Source organism: Lissotriton vulgaris, chromosome 1_1 (genome assembly GCF_964263255.1).
Source record: "Lissotriton vulgaris chromosome 1_1, aLisVul1.2, whole genome shotgun sequence".
Classification (NCBI taxonomy): Eukaryota; Metazoa; Chordata; class Amphibia; order Caudata; family Salamandridae; genus Lissotriton; species Lissotriton vulgaris.
Window position 1 is genome coordinate 1,368,521,105 of NC_141685.1, and position 16,100 is coordinate 1,368,537,204.

General features: G+C 43.3%; 4 non-coding genes across 4 annotated transcripts; all 4 read right to left on the reverse strand.

Annotated features, from left to right (window-relative positions):
- Positions 1-1,164: 1,164 nt before the first annotated feature.
- On the reverse strand, positions 1,165-1,246 carry TRNAS-AGA (transfer RNA serine (anticodon AGA)). Its single transcript has one exon. It is a non-coding gene; the product is annotated as a tRNA-Ser (tRNA).
- A 1,499-nt stretch (positions 1,247-2,745) lies between these two features.
- Positions 2,746-2,817, reverse strand: TRNAH-GUG (transfer RNA histidin (anticodon GUG)). The gene has a single exon. It is a non-coding gene; the product is annotated as a tRNA-His (tRNA).
- A 2,869-nt stretch (positions 2,818-5,686) lies between these two features.
- TRNAH-GUG (transfer RNA histidin (anticodon GUG)) lies at positions 5,687-5,758 on the reverse strand. Its single transcript has one exon. It is a non-coding gene; the product is annotated as a tRNA-His (tRNA).
- A 4,230-nt stretch (positions 5,759-9,988) lies between these two features.
- On the reverse strand, positions 9,989-10,070 carry TRNAS-AGA (transfer RNA serine (anticodon AGA)). Its single transcript has one exon. It is a non-coding gene; the product is annotated as a tRNA-Ser (tRNA).
- Between the last annotated feature and the right edge of the window lie 6,030 nt (positions 10,071-16,100).

Here is a 16,100-nt window from a genome sequence, read left to right on the forward strand (position 1 = left end):
CCTCAGTGGTTGATAGGCTGAAACCGTTTCCTGGCCGCCTGCTTGTGAACTGGCAGGAGTCAAAGATCACACATACACTGGTGGGCCTGTGATGGGACACCAATGCAGAGAAACACACCTGGCGCAGATATTCTATTCTGTTTATTAGACCTGCATCTCCCCTGTACCTCCTCAAGCCATCTGTATGTGAAGCAAGAAAGAGTTAAGGAACGGTCCATCTACACTTTTATTGGGAGGATGCTGCCGTGAGCTCCTCCCAGCTAATCACACAAACAGCAGTAAAGCAAGATAACTACACAGTTAGGGGGGACTGCATGGTTAGGTTTTTGAGGAATTATTGAAACTGACCTCAGTGACCCATAATCGGAGCTGTGGCTAATGACTGCATGCCTAATTATGATGAAGCAAGCACCATGGCTCGTAGGGGCCCCACAACACACTTTTCTTAGCTCATTGAATTAAAGTATAAACTTCTGCCATGTGTGAGTGGTAAAGGCTTGTTAATTTTGTTGCTTTTCAAATTCACGTCTGACAACAAGAGGAAGGAACATTGGGGCATCAGACGCTTTGGAAAGTAGCCACCAACCGCAGAGAAAGAGAGAAAGAGGGAAAAGACAGTATGAGGTGTGGAGAAAACAGCAGCAGGTACAAGGAGCTCAAATGATATTAAGGGCGCCTAAATAGAGCACGTAAAGGAACAGTTACAAATCTAAGAAAAGGGAAAGAAAAGACTAGGAAAAAACACAGAAAGAGCTTGTAGATGAAATTCTCTTCCAGGAACAGCAGGTTAAGAGAAATTACACAGGGAGCAGTTAAGCTTGTAACACGGGGGAGAATAGAAAAGAAAATGCAGTTTTATGAAGTGTGTTTGCCTAATCCAGCTAGCACTTTTATTTTATTTCTCTATTTGCTTCTTTTATTGGTAAAGTAAGTTTCAAGTGCATGCACAGGTATGACCGAGAGAGCCAGGGTATAATAATTTGAAGCGTTTGCACCAGCGCTAATGAAGGACGAGAGTTATAGCAAAGATATGAAAGGGGGAGCGATAATAAATATGTGATATGGCAATAGTGACACCAAAATAAGCCACCTGTTTATAAAACTGACATGGAAGAAATACTAAAGGTTAACTTCTGAAATTGTAGCCGATGTTAAAAAGATTCTCGTTGTCGGCAGGATTCGAACCTGCGCGGGGAGACTCCAATGGATTTCTAGTCCATCGCCTTAACCACTCGGCCACAACAACTGACTGCAAGGTGTGTGCACATAATCTGTATGCATGTTTTCAAGGTGTCCCACAGCAAATTCCTGATATTCTGCAATGCACTTTTTAAAAATAAGGTTTTTTTCAGCAGGCACATTCTCTCCTAAAAACAAAAATTGCATGCGTATATCTCTAGTTTGGAATACCATAGGCTTGCATCCATACTCTCATGGGTCACTCAAGTTTTTTGGACCCTATTGCACTCTGTTTTTGTGCTGCTTTTAGTATATGTCCCATATTAAAGAAGTCTACCATCTTTGAGTATTTGAGGCTCCTTTGTAAGTGCTTTATATTTTTTCCTTGAAGAGCTATATAATAAAGGGGTCCGGGAAGGATTGCATTTATGGAAGATAAAAGAAGGCCCACTTGTCTCACCAAATGCTGTAGAGAAACCTGATGTTTTACTCATGTTATCCTTAGTTCGTTTTTGTTAGACCTTGCATTCTTAAGGTGGTCCCAACCCCACCTTATTGCTTTTCACCTCCGCATTTTGCTGTATCTTTTTGTTGGCCTTAGGACTCTGATCACTTTATCGCTACTAATCAGTGCTGAAGTGCACGTGCTTCTTCCCTAATCATGTGTATAATTGGAGTATACCTGACTGACAGATTTAATTTACTTGAAAGCCCCTTGTAAAGTGGTATACCATATACCCAGGGACTGATTGTGCCGCCCTAAGAAATAGCATTGCAAACCTGTCTCAAGCCTGCTACTGCAGTGCCTGTGCTGCAGTGTACTGCCACTTCAACTTGGCATTTAAAACTACTTGCCAAGCCTTAAACTCCAATTTTATTACATATCAGTAACCCCTAAGGTAGGCCCTAGGTAGTCCTAGGGGCATCATGCTATGTAAGTAAAAGGTAAGACATGTACTGTGGTAGTTTGTATATCCTAGTAGTATCAAACAGTCTATTACATTTTTCACTACTGTGAGGTCTGCCCCTCTCATAGGTTAGCATTGGGTATTCCCTTATACTTTTTGGGGGGTAATTCCATATCAGAGAGGAGAAGCTTTATTTATTTATTGATAAATCCTATCTACTGGTGAGGTTGGATTTAATCTTACTATTGTATAAATGCCATTTTTAGAGAGTGAGCATTTCTCTGCACTTACTGCTCTATTTGCATTGAAACCTGTCTTCGATTGACGTCTGGATTGGGCTGCGAGACAGCTACATATGTGCATTCCCAGTAGACAGCCACAACACAGGTCACTCAACTGCAACTGCATTCATCTGCATTCTGATTGGCCTGGGGGAGAGCTCCGCTCCCCTTACCACAAATATGTTCAAGAACGATAATCGATGTCAGTAAGTACAGTATACCTACATCTTATAATCATGTGTGTTTAAATAATTTGTTGTTAGATCGTTTAAATATTGAAAAGGATCTGTTTTTAATAGACATTTTACAAAAACAACCGGTACATTTGGGAATTCTGTAAAGGAAAAACCCAACTTCCGTGACATTGCCAACCACAATGCCGTGACTCGGATTCGAACCGAGGTTGCTGCGGCCACAACGCAGAGTACTAACCACTATACGATCACGGCGAGCTACTTGGGCTCAATAATGTACAGTGACATGAAGAAATTATAATTCGGAACACTCAGGGCTACTCCTGTGATAGGCTGAATGTGTTCATTGCTTCCTCGTTCCTTATACAAAGGCTTTATCTCCTCAGTGGTTGATAGGCTGAAACCGTTTCCTGGCCGCCTGCTTGTGAACTGGCAGGAGTCAAAGATCACACATACACTGGTGGGCCTGTGATGGGACACCAATGCAGAGAAACACACCTGGCGCAGATATTCTATTCTGTTTATTAGACCTGCATCTCCCCTGTACCTCCTCTAGCCATCTGTATGTGAAGCAAGAAAGAGTTAAGGAACGGTCCATCTACACTTGTATTGGGAGTATGCTGCCGTGAGCTCCTCCCAGCTAATCACACAAACAGCAGTAAAGCAAGATAACTACACAGTTAGGGGGGACTGCATGGTTAGGTTTTTGAGGAATTATTGAAACTGACCTCACTGACCCATAATCAGAGCTGTGGCTAATGACTGCATGCCTAATTATGATGAAGCAAGCACCATGGCTCTTAGGGGCCCCACAACACACTTTTCTTAGCTCATTGAATTAAAGTATAAACTTCTGCCATGTGTGAGTGGTAAAGGCTTGTTAATTTTGTTGCTTTTCAAATTCACGTCTGACAACAAGACGAAGGAACATTGGGGCATCAGACGCTTTGGAAAGTAGCCACCAACCGCAGAGAAAGAGAGAAAGAGGGAAAAGACAGTATGAGGTGTGGAGAAAACAGCAGCAGGTACAAGGAGCTCAAATGAGATTAATGGCGCCTAAATAGAGCACCTAAAGGAACAGTTACAAATCTAAGAAAAGGGAAAGAAAAGACTAGGAAAAAACACAGAAAGAGCTTGTAGATGAAATTCTCTTCCAGGAACAGCAGGTTAAGAGAAATTGCACAGGGAGCAGTTAAGCTTGTAACACGGGGGAGAATAGAAAAGAAAATGCAGTTTTATGAAGTGTGTTTGCCTAATCCAGCTAGCACTTTTATTTTATTTCTCTATTTGCTTCTTTTATTGGTAAAGTAAGTTTCAAGTGCATGCACAGGTATGACCGAGAGATCCAGGGTATAATAATTTGAAGCGTTTGCACCAGCGCTAATGAAGGACGAGAGTTATAGCAAAGATATGAAAGGGGGAGCGATAATAAATATGTGATATGGCAATAGTGACACCAAAATAAGCCACCTATTTATAAAACTGACATGGAAGAAATACTAAAGGTTAACTTCTGAAATTGTAGCCGATGTTAAAAAGATTCTCGTTGTCGGCAGGATTCGAACCTGCGCGCGGAGACCCCAATGGATTTCTAGTCCATCGCCTTAACCACTCAGCCACAACAACTGACTGCAAGGTGTGTGCACATAATCTGTATGCAAGTTTTCAAGGTGTCCCACAGCAAATTCCTGATATTCTGCAATGCACTTTTTAAAAATAAGGTTTTTTTCAGCAGGCACATTCTCTCCTAAAAACAAAAATTGCATGCGTATATCTCTAGTTTGGAATACCATAGGCTTGCATGCATACTCTCATGGGTCACTCAAGTTTTTTGGACCCTATTGCACTCTGTTTTCGTGCTGCTTTTAGTATATGTCCCATATTAAAGAAGTCTACCATCTTTGAGTATTTGAGGCTCCTTTGTAAGTGCTTTATATTTTTTCCTTGAAGAGCTATATAATAAAGGGGTCCGGGAAGGATTGCATTTATGGAAGATAAAAGAAGACCCACTTGTCTCACCAAATGCTGTAGAGAAACCTGATGTTTTACTCATGTTATCCTTAGTTCGTTTTTGTTAGACCTTGCATTCTTAAGGTGGTCCCAACCCCACCTTATTGCTTTTCACCTCCGCATTTTGCTGTATCTTTTTCTTGGCCTTAGGACTCTGATCACTTTATCGCTACTAATCAGTGCTGAAGTGCACATGCTTCTTCCCTAATCATGTGTATAATGGAGTATACCTGACTGACAGATTTAATTTACTTGAAAGCCCCTTGTAAAGTGGTATACCATATACCCAGGGACTGATTGTGCCGCCCAAATAAATAGCATTTCAAACCTGTCTCAAGCCTGCTACTGCAGTGCCTGTGCTGCAGTGTACTGCCACTTCGACTTGGCATTTAAAACTACTTGCCAAGCCTTAAACTCCAAATTTATTATATATCAGTAACCCCTAAGGTAGGCCCTAGGTAGTCCTAGGGGCATCATGCTATGTAAGTAAAAGGTAAGACATGTACTGTGGTAGTTTGTATGTCCTAGTAGTATCAAACAGTCTATTACATTTTTCACTACTGTGAGGTCTGCCCCTCTCATAGGTTAGCATTGGGTATTCCCTTATACTTTTTGGGGGGTAATTCCATATCAGAGAGGAGAAGCTTTATTTATTTATTGATAAATCCTATCTACTGGTGAGGTTGGATTTAATCTTACTATTATATAAATGCCATTTTTAGAGAGTGAGCATTTCTCTGCACTTACTGCTCTATTTGCATTGAAACCTGTCTTCGATTGACGTCTGGATTGGGCTGCGAGACAGCTACATATGTGCATTCCCTGTAGACAGCCACAACACAGGTCACTCAACTGCAACTGCATTCATCTGCATTCTGATTGGCCTGGGGGAGAGCTCCGCTCCCCTTACCGCAAATATGTTCAAGAACGATAATTTATGTCAGTAAGTACAGTATACCTACATCTTATAATCATGTGTGTTTAAATAATTTGTTGTTAGATCGTTTAAATATTGAAAAGGATCTGTTTTTAATAGACATTTTACAAAAACAACTGGTACGTTTGGGAATTCTGTAAAGGAAAAACCCAACTGCCGTGACATTGCCAACCACAATGCCGTGACTCGGATTCGAACCGAGGTTGCTGCGGCCACAACGCAGAGTACTAACCACTATACGATCACGGCGAGCTACTTGGGCTCAATAACGTACAGTGACATGAAGAAATTATAATTCGGAAAACTCAGGGCTACTCCTGTGATAGGCTGAATGTGTTCATTGCTTCCTCATTCCTTATACAAAGGCTTTATCTCCTCAGTGGTTGATAGGCTGAAACCGTTTCCTGGCCGCCTGCTTGTGAACTGGCAGGAGTCAAAGATCACACATACACTGGTGGGCCTGTGATGGGACACCAATGCAGAGAAACACACCTGGCGCAGATATTCTATTCTGTTTATTAGACCTGCATCTCCCCTGTACCTTCTCAAGCCATCTGTATGTGAAGCAAGAAAGAGTTAAGGAACGGTCCATCTACACTTTTATTGGGAGGATGCTGCCGTGAGCTCCTCCCAGCTAATCACACAAACAGCAGTAAAGCAAGATAACTACACAGTTAGGGGGGACTGCATGGTTAGGTTTTTGAGGAATTATTGAAACTGACCTCAGTGACCCATAATCAGAGCTGTGGCTAATGACTGCATGCCTAATTATGATGAAGCAAGCACCATGGCTCATAGGGGCCCCACAACACACTTTTCTTAGCTCATTGAATTAAAGTATAAACTTCTGCCATGTGTGAGTGGTAAAGACTCGTTAATTTTGTTGCTTTTCAAATTCACGTCTGACAACAAGACGAAGGAACATTGGGGCATCAGACGCTTTGGAAAGTAGCCACCAACCGCAGAGAAAGAGAGAAAGAGGGAAAAGACAGTATGAGGTGTGGAGAAAACAGCAGCAGGTACAAGGAGCTCAAATGAGATTAATGGCGCCTAAATAGAGCACGTAAAGGAACAGTTACAAATCTAAGAAAAGGGAAAGAAAAGACTAGGAAAAAATACAGAAAGAGCTTGTAGATGAAATTCTCTTCCAGGAACAGCAGGTTAAGAGAAATTACACAGGGAGCAGTTAAGCTTGTAACACGGGGGAGAATAGAAAAGAAAATGCAGTTTTATGAAGTGCGTTTGCCTAATCCGGCTAGCACTTTTATTTTATTTCTCTATGTGCTTCTTTTATTGGTAAAGTAAGTTTCAAGTGCATGCACAGGTATGACCGAGAGAGCCAGGGTATAATAATTTGAAGCGTTTGCACCAGCGCTAATGAAGCACGAGAGTTATAGCAAAGATATGAAAGGGGGAGCGATAATAAATATGTGATATGGCAATAGTGACACCAAAATAAGCCACCTATTTATAAAACTGACATGGAAGAAATACTAAAGGTTACCTTCTGAAATTGTAGCCGATGTTAAAAAGATTCTCGTTGTCGGCAGGATTCGAACCTGCGCAGGGGGACCCCAATGGATTTCTAGTCCATCACTTTAACCACTCGGCCACAACAACTGACTGTAAGGTGTGTGCACATAATCTGTATGCAAGTTTTCAAGGTGTCCCACAGCAAATTCCTGATATTCTGCAATGCACTTTTTAAAAATAATGTTTTTTTCAGCAGGCACATTCTCTCCTAAAAACAAAAATTGCATGCGTATATCTCTAGTTTGGAATACCATAGGCTTGCATGCATACTCTCATTGGTCACTCAAGTTTTTTGGACCCTATTGCACTCTGTTTTCATGCTGCTTTTAGAATATGACCCATATTACAAAAGTCTACCATCTTTGAGTATTTGAGGCTCCTTTGTAAGTGCTTTATATTTTTTCCTTGAAGAGCTATATAATAAAGGGGTCCGGGAATGATTGCATTTATGGAAGATAAAAGAAGGCCCACTTGTCTCACCAAATGCTGTAGAGAAACCTGATGTTTTACTCATGTTATCCTTAGTTCGTTTTTGTTAGACCTTGCATTCTTAAGGTGGTCCCAACCCCACCTTATTGCTTTTCACCTCCGCATTTTGCTGTATCTTTTTGTTGGCCTTAGGACTCTGATCTTTTTATCGCTACTAATCAGTGCTGAAGTGCACGTGCTTCGTCCCTAATCATGTGTATAATTGGAGTATACCTGACTGACAGATTTAATTTACTTGAAAGCCCCTTGTGAAGTGGTATTCCATATACCCAGGGACTGATTGTGCCGCCCAAAGAAATAGCATTTCAAACCTGTCTCAAGCCTGCTACTGCAGTGCCTGTGCTGCAGTGTACTGCCACTTCGACTTGGCATTTAAAACTACTTGCCAAGCCTTAAACTTCAATTTTATTACATATCAGTAACCCCTAAGGTAGGCCCTAGGTAGTCCTCGGGGCATCATGCTATGTAAGTAAAAGGTAAGACATGTACTGTGGTAGTTTATATGTCCTAGTAGTATCAAACAGTCTATTACATTTTTCACTACTGTGAGGTCTGCCCCTCTCATAGGTTAGCATTGGGTATTCCCTTATACTTTTTGGGGGGTAATTCCATATCAGAGAGGAGAAGCTTTATTTATTTATTGATAAATCCTATCTACTGGTGAGGTTGGATTTAAGCTTACTATTGTATAAATGCCATTTTTAGAGAGTTAGCATTTCTCTGCACTTACTGCTCTATTTGCATCAAAACCTGTCTTCAATTGATGTCTGGATTGGGCTGCGAGACAGCTACATATGTGCATTCCCTGTAGACAGCCACAAGACAGGTCACTCAACTGCAACTGCATTCATCTGCATTCTGATTGGCCTGGGGAGAGGTCCGCTCCCCTTACCGCAAATATGTTCAAGAACGATAATTTATGTCAGTAAGTACAGTATACCAACATCTTATAATCATGTGTGTTTAAATAATTTGTCGTTAGATCGTTTAAATATTGAAAAGGATCTGTTTTTAATAGACATTTTACAAAACCAACTGGTACATTTGGGAATTCTGTAAAGGAAAAACCCAACTGCCGTGACATTGCCAACCACAATGCCATGACTCGGATTCGAACCGAGGTTGCTGAGGCCACAACGCAGACTACTAACCACTATACGATCACGGCGAGCTACTTGGGCTCAATAACATACAGTGACATGAAGAAATTATAATTCAGAACACTCAGGGCTACTCCTGTGATAGGCTGAATGTGTTCATTGCTTCCTCATTCCTTATACAAAGGCTTTATCTCCTCAGTGGTTGATAGGCTGAAACCGTTTCCTGGCCGCCTGCTTGTGAACTGGCAGGAGTCAAAGATCACACATACACTGGTGGGCCTGTGATGGGACACCAATACAGAGAAACACACCTGGCGCAGATATTCTATTCTGTTTATTAGACCTGCATCTCCCCTGTACCTCCTCAAGCCATCTGTATGTGAAGCAAGAAAGAGTTAAGGAACGGTTCATCTACACTTTTATTGGGAGGATGCTGCCGTGAGCACCTCTCAGCTAATCACACAAACAGCAGTAAAGCAAGATGACTACACAGTTAGGGGGGACTGCATGGTTAGGTTTATGAGGAATTATTGAAACTGACCTCAGTGACCCATAATCAGAGCTATGGCTAATGACTGCATGCCTAATTATGATGAAGCAAGCACCATGGCTCGTAGGGGCCCCACAACACACTTTTCTTAGCTCATTGAATTAAAGTATAAACTTCTGCCATGTGTGAGTGGTAAAGGCTCGTTAATTTTGTTGCTTTTCAAATTCACGTCTGACAACAAGACGAAGGAACAATGGGGCATCAGACACTTTGGAAAGTAGCCACCAACCGCAGAGAAAGAGAGAAAGAGGGAAAAGACAGTATGAGGTGTGGAGAAAACAGCAGCAGGTACAAGGAGCTCAAATGAGATTAATGGCGCCTAAATAGAGCACATAAAGGAACAGTTACAAATCTAAGAAAAGGGAAAGAAAAGACTAGGAGAAAACACAGAAAGAGCTTGTAGATGAAATTCTCTTCCAGGAACAGCAGGTTAAGAGAAATTACACAGGGAGCAGTTAAGCTTGAAACACGGGGGAGAATAGAAAAGAAAATGCAGTTTTATGAAGTGTGTTTGCCTAATTCAGCTAGCACTTTTATTTTATTTCTCTATTTGCTTCTTTTATTGGTAAAGTAAGTTTCAAGTGCATGCACAGGTATGACCGAGAGAGCCAGGGTATAATAATTTGAAGCGTTTGCACCAGCGCTAATGAAGGACGAGAGTTATAGCAAAGATATGAAAGGGGGAGCAATAATAAATATGTGATATGGCAATAGTGACACCAAAATAAGCCACCTATTTATAAAACTGACATGGAAGAAAAACTAAAGGTTAACTTCTGAAATTGTAGCCGATGTTAAAAAGATTCTCGTTGTCGGCAGGATTCGAACCTGCGCGGGGAGACCCCAATGGATTTCTAGTCCATCGCCATAACCACTCGGCCACAACAACTGACTGTAAGGCGTGTGCACATAATCTGTAAGCAAGTTTTCAAGGTGTCCCACAGCAAATTCCTGATATTCTGCAATGCACTTTTTAAAAATAATGTTTTTTTCAGCAGGCACATTCTCTCCTAAAAACAAAAATTGCATGCGTATATCTCTAGTTTGGAATACCATAGGCTTGCATGCATACTCTCATGGGTCACTCAAGTTTTTTGGACCCTATTGCACTCTGTTTTCGTGCTGCTTTTAGTATATGGCCCATATTACAGAAGTCTACCATCTTTGAGTATTTGAGGCTCCTTTGTAAGTGCTTTATATTTTTTCCTTGAAGAGCTATATAATAAAGGGGTCCGGGAAAGATTGCATTTATGGAAGATAAAAGAAGGCCCATTTGTCTCACCAAATGCTGTAGAGAAACCTGATGTTTTACTCATGTTATCCTTAGTTCGTTTTTGTTAGACCTTGCATTCTTAAGGTGGTCCCAACCCCACCTTATTGCTTTTCACCTCCGCATTTTGCTGTATCTTTTTGTTGGCCTTAGGACTCTGATCTTTTTATCGCTACTAATCAGTGCTGAAGTGCACGTGCTTCGTCCCTAATCATGTGTATAATTGGAGTATACCTGACTGACAGATTTAATTTACTTGAAAGCCCCTTGTAAAGTGGTATTCCATATACCCAGGGACTGATTGTGCCGCCCAAAGAAATAGCATTTCAAACCTGTCTCAAGCCTGCTACTGCAGTGCCTGTGCTGCAGTGTACTGCCACTTCGACTTGGCATTTAAAACTACTTGCCAAGCCTTAAACTTCAATTTTATTACATATCAGTAACCCCTAAGGTAGGCCCTAGGTAGTCCTCGGGGCATCATGCTATGTAAGTAAAAGGTAAGACATGTACTGTGGTAGTTTGTATGTCCTAGTAGTATAAAACAGTCTATTACATTTTTCACTACTGTGAGGTCTGCCCCTCTCATAGGTTAGCATTGGGTATTCCCTTATACTTTTTGGGGGGTAATTCCATATCAGAGAGGAGAAGCTTTATTTATTTATTGATAAATCCTATCTACTGGTGAGGTTGGATTTAAGCTTACTATTGTATAAATGCCATTTTTAGAGAGTTATTTACAACAAGGGGTGGTGAGGGACAGAGTCTCTGAATTAAACAGAATACTCTCACCCAGTCAAGAGATCAGGGCTAGATCCAACACCGTTTTTTAGCTCACTGCACCATCCCAGTTTCAGAACCTGACTGTATGCAAATTAGTCTGTTCCTGTCCCAGTGCATGATGGGAACAGGGCAAACCAAACTACAAAAGCCAATTCTTACACTGGGAAGGAAACAAGCTACCGGGGACCGGTTTCTGGCATTTCAGCCTCTTCGGCCCGGCTTGCTTGAATCCTGATGGTGCAATGAGCAAGGGACTCACATCTGAGTATACCCTTCCACGCTTAGGGTGGACAAAAATATTTACAACAAGGGGTGGTGAGGGACAGAGTCTCTGAATTAAACAGAATACTCTCACCCAGTCAAGAGATCAGGGCTAGATCCAACACCGTTTTTTAGCTCACTGCACCATCCCAGTTTCAGAACCTGACTGTATGCAAATTAGTCTGTTCCTGTCCCAGTGCATGATGGGAACAGGGCAAACCAAACTACAAAAGCCAATTCTTACACTGGGAAGGAAACAAGCTACCGGGGACCGGTTTCTGGCATTTCAGCCTCTTCGGCCCGGCTTGCTTGAATCCTGATGGTGCAATGAGCAAGGGACTCACATCTGAGTATACCCTTCCACGCTTAGGGTGGACAAAAATATTTACAACAAGGGGTGGTGAGGGACAGAGTCTCTGAATTAAACAGAATACTCTCACCCAGTCAAGAGATCAGGGCTAGATCCAACACCGTTTTTTAGCTCACTGCACCATCCCAGTTTCAGAACCTGACTGTATGCAAATTAGTCTGTTCCTGTCCCAGTGCATGATGGGAACAGGGCAAACCAAACTACAAAAGCCAATTCTTACACTGGGAAGGAAACAAGCTACCGGGGACCGGTTTCTGGCATTTCAGCCTCTTCGGCCCGGCTTGCTTGAATCCTGATGGTGCAATGAGCAAGGGACTCACATCTGAGTATACCCTTCCACGCTTAGGGTGGACAAAAATATTTACAACAAGGGGTGGTGAGGGACAGAGTCTCTGAATTAAACAGAATACTCTCACCCAGTCAAGAGATCAGGGCTAGATCCAACACCGTTTTTTAGCTCACTGCACCATCCCAGTTTCAGAACCTGACTGTATGCAAATTAGTCTGTTCCTGTCCCAGTGCATGATGGGAACAGGGCAAACCAAACTACAAAAGCCAATTCTTACACTGGGAAGGAAACAAGCTACCGGGGACCGGTTTCTGGCATTTCAGCCTCTTCGGCCCGGCTTGCTTGAATCCTGATGGTGCAATGAGCAAGGGACTCACATCTGAGTATACCCTTCCACGCTTAGGGTGGACAAAAATATTTACAACAAGGGGTGGTGAGGGACAGAGTCTCTGAATTAAACAGAATACTCTCACCCAGTCAAGAGATCAGGGCTAGATCCAACACCGTTTTTTAGCTCACTGCACCATCCCAGTTTCAGAACCTGACTGTATGCAAATTAGTCTGTTCCTGTCCCAGTGCATGATGGGAACAGGGCAAACCAAACTACAAAAGCCAATTCTTACACTGGGAAGGAAACAAGCTACCGGGGACCGGTTTCTGGCATTTCAGCCTCTTCGGCCCGGCTTGCTTGAATCCTGATGGTGCAATGAGCAAGGGACTCACATCTGAGTATACCCTTCCACGCTTAGGGTGGACAAAAATATTTACAACAAGGGGTGGTGAGGGACAGAGTCTCTGAATTAAACAGAATACTCTCACCCAGTCAAGAGATCAGGGCTAGATCCAACACCGTTTTTTAGCTCACTGCACCATCCCAGTTTCAGAACCTGACTGTATGCAAATTAGTCTGTTCCTGTCCCAGTGCATGATGGGAACAGGGCAAACCAAACTACAAAAGCCAATTCTTACACTGGGAAGGAAACAAGCTACCGGGGACCGGTTTCTGGCATTTCAGCCTCTTCGGCCCGGCTTGCTTGAATCCTGATGGTGCAATGAGCAAGGGACTCACATCTGAGTATACCCTTCCACGCTTAGGGTGGACAAAAATATTTACAACAAGGGGTGGTGAGGGACAGAGTCTCTGAATTAAACAGAATACTCTCACCCAGTCAAGAGATCAGGGCTAGATCCAACACCGTTTTTTAGCTCACTGCACCATCCCAGTTTCAGAACCTGACTGTATGCAAATTAGTCTGTTCCTGTCCCAGTGCATGATGGGAACAGGGCAAACCAAACTACAAAAGCCAATTCTTACACTGGGAAGGAAACAAGCTACCGGGGACCGGTTTCTGGCATTTCAGCCTCTTCGGCCCGGCTTGCTTGAATCCTGATGGTGCAATGAGCAAGGGACTCACATCTGAGTATACCCTTCCACGCTTAGGGTGGACAAAAATATTTACAACAAGGGGTGGTGAGGGACAGAGTCTCTGAATTAAACAGAATACTCTCACCCAGTCAAGAGATCAGGGCTAGATCCAACACCGTTTTTTAGCTCACTGCACCATCCCAGTTTCAGAACCTGACTGTATGCAAATTAGTCTGTTCCTGTCCCAGTGCATGATGGGAACAGGGCAAACCAAACTACAAAAGCCAATTCTTACACTGGGAAGGAAACAAGCTACCGGGGACCGGTTTCTGGCATTTCAGCCTCTTCGGCCCGGCTTGCTTGAATCCTGATGGTGCAATGAGCAAGGGACTCACATCTGAGTATACCCTTCCACGCTTAGGGTGGACAAAAATATTTACAACAAGGGGTGGTGAGGGACAGAGTCTCTGAATTAAACAGAATACTCTCACCCAGTCAAGAGATCAGGGCTAGATCCAACACCGTTTTTTAGCTCACTGCACCATCCCAGTTTCAGAACCTGACTGTATGCAAATTAGTCTGTTCCTGTCCCAGTGCATGATGGGAACAGGGCAAACCAAACTACAAAAGCCAATTCTTACACTGGGAAGGAAACAAGCTACCGGGGACCGGTTTCTGGCATTTCAGCCTCTTCGGCCCGGCTTGCTTGAATCCTGATGGTGCAATGAGCAAGGGACTCACATCTGAGTATACCCTTCCACGCTTAGGGTGGACAAAAATATTTACAACAAGGGGTGGTGAGGGACAGAGTCTCTGAATTAAACAGAATACTCTCACCCAGTCAAGAGATCAGGGCTAGATCCAACACCGTTTTTTAGCTCACTGCACCATCCCAGTTTCAGAACCTGACTGTATGCAAATTAGTCTGTTCCTGTCCCAGTGCATGATGGGAACAGGGCAAACCAAACTACAAAAGCCAATTCTTACACTGGGAAGGAAACAAGCTACCGGGGACCGGTTTCTGGCATTTCAGCCTCTTCGGCCCGGCTTGCTTGAATCCTGATGGTGCAATGAGCAAGGGACTCACATCTGAGTATACCCTTCCACGCTTAGGGTGGACAAAAATATTTACAACAAGGGGTGGTGAGGGACAGAGTCTCTGAATTAAACAGAATACTCTCACCCAGTCAAGAGATCAGGGCTAGATCCAACACCGTTTTTTAGCTCACTGCACCATCCCAGTTTCAGAACCTGACTGTATGCAAATTAGTCTGTTCCTGTCCCAGTGCATGATGGGAACAGGGCAAACCAAACTACAAAAGCCAATTCTTACACTGGGAAGGAAACAAGCTACCGGGGACCGGTTTCTGGCATTTCAGCCTCTTCGGCCCGGCTTGCTTGAATCCTGATGGTGCAATGAGCAAGGGACTCACATCTGAGTATACCCTTCCACGCTTAGGGTGGACAAAAATATTTACAACAAGGGGTGGTGAGGGACAGAGTCTCTGAATTAAACAGAATACTCTCACCCAGTCAAGAGATCAGGGCTAGATCCAACACCGTTTTTTAGCTCACTGCACCATCCCAGTTTCAGAACCTGACTGTATGCAAATTAGTCTGTTCCTGTCCCAGTGCATGATGGGAACAGGGCAAACCAAACTACAAAAGCCAATTCTTACACTGGGAAGGAAACAAGCTACCGGGGACCGGTTTCTGGCATTTCAGCCTCTTCGGCCCGGCTTGCTTGAATCCTGATGGTGCAATGAGCAAGGGACTCACATCTGAGTATACCCTTCCACGCTTAGGGTGGACAAAAATATTTACAACAAGGGGTGGTGAGGGACAGAGTCTCTGAATTAAACAGAATACTCTCACCCAGTCAAGAGATCAGGGCTAGATCCAACACCGTTTTTTAGCTCACTGCACCATCCCAGTTTCAGAACCTGACTGTATGCAAATTAGTCTGTTCCTGTCCCAGTGCATGATGGGAACAGGGCAAACCAAACTACAAAAGCCAATTCTTACACTGGGAAGGAAACAAGCTACCGGGGACCGGTTTCTGGCATTTCAGCCTCTTCGGCCCGGCTTGCTTGAATCCTGATGGTGCAATGAGCAAGGGACTCACATCTGAGTATACCCTTCCACGCTTAGGGTGGACAAAAATATTTACAACAAGGGGTGGTGAGGGACAGAGTCTCTGAATTAAACAGAATACTCTCACCCAGTCAAGAGATCAGGGCTAGATCCAACACCGTTTTTTAGCTCACTGCACCATCCCAGTTTCAGAACCTGACTGTATGCAAATTAGTCTGTTCCTGTCCCAGTGCATGATGGGAACAGGGCAAACCAAACTACAAAAGCCAATTCTTACACTGGGAAGGAAACAAGCTACCGGGGACCGGTTTCTGGCATTTCAGCCTCTTCGGCCCGGCTTGCTTGAATCCTGATGGTGCAATGAGCAAGGGACTCACATCTGAGTATACCCTTCCACGCTTAGGGTGGACAAAAATATTTACAACAAGGGGTGGTGAGGGACAGAGTCTCTGAATTAAACAGAATACTCTCACCCAGTCAAGAGATCAG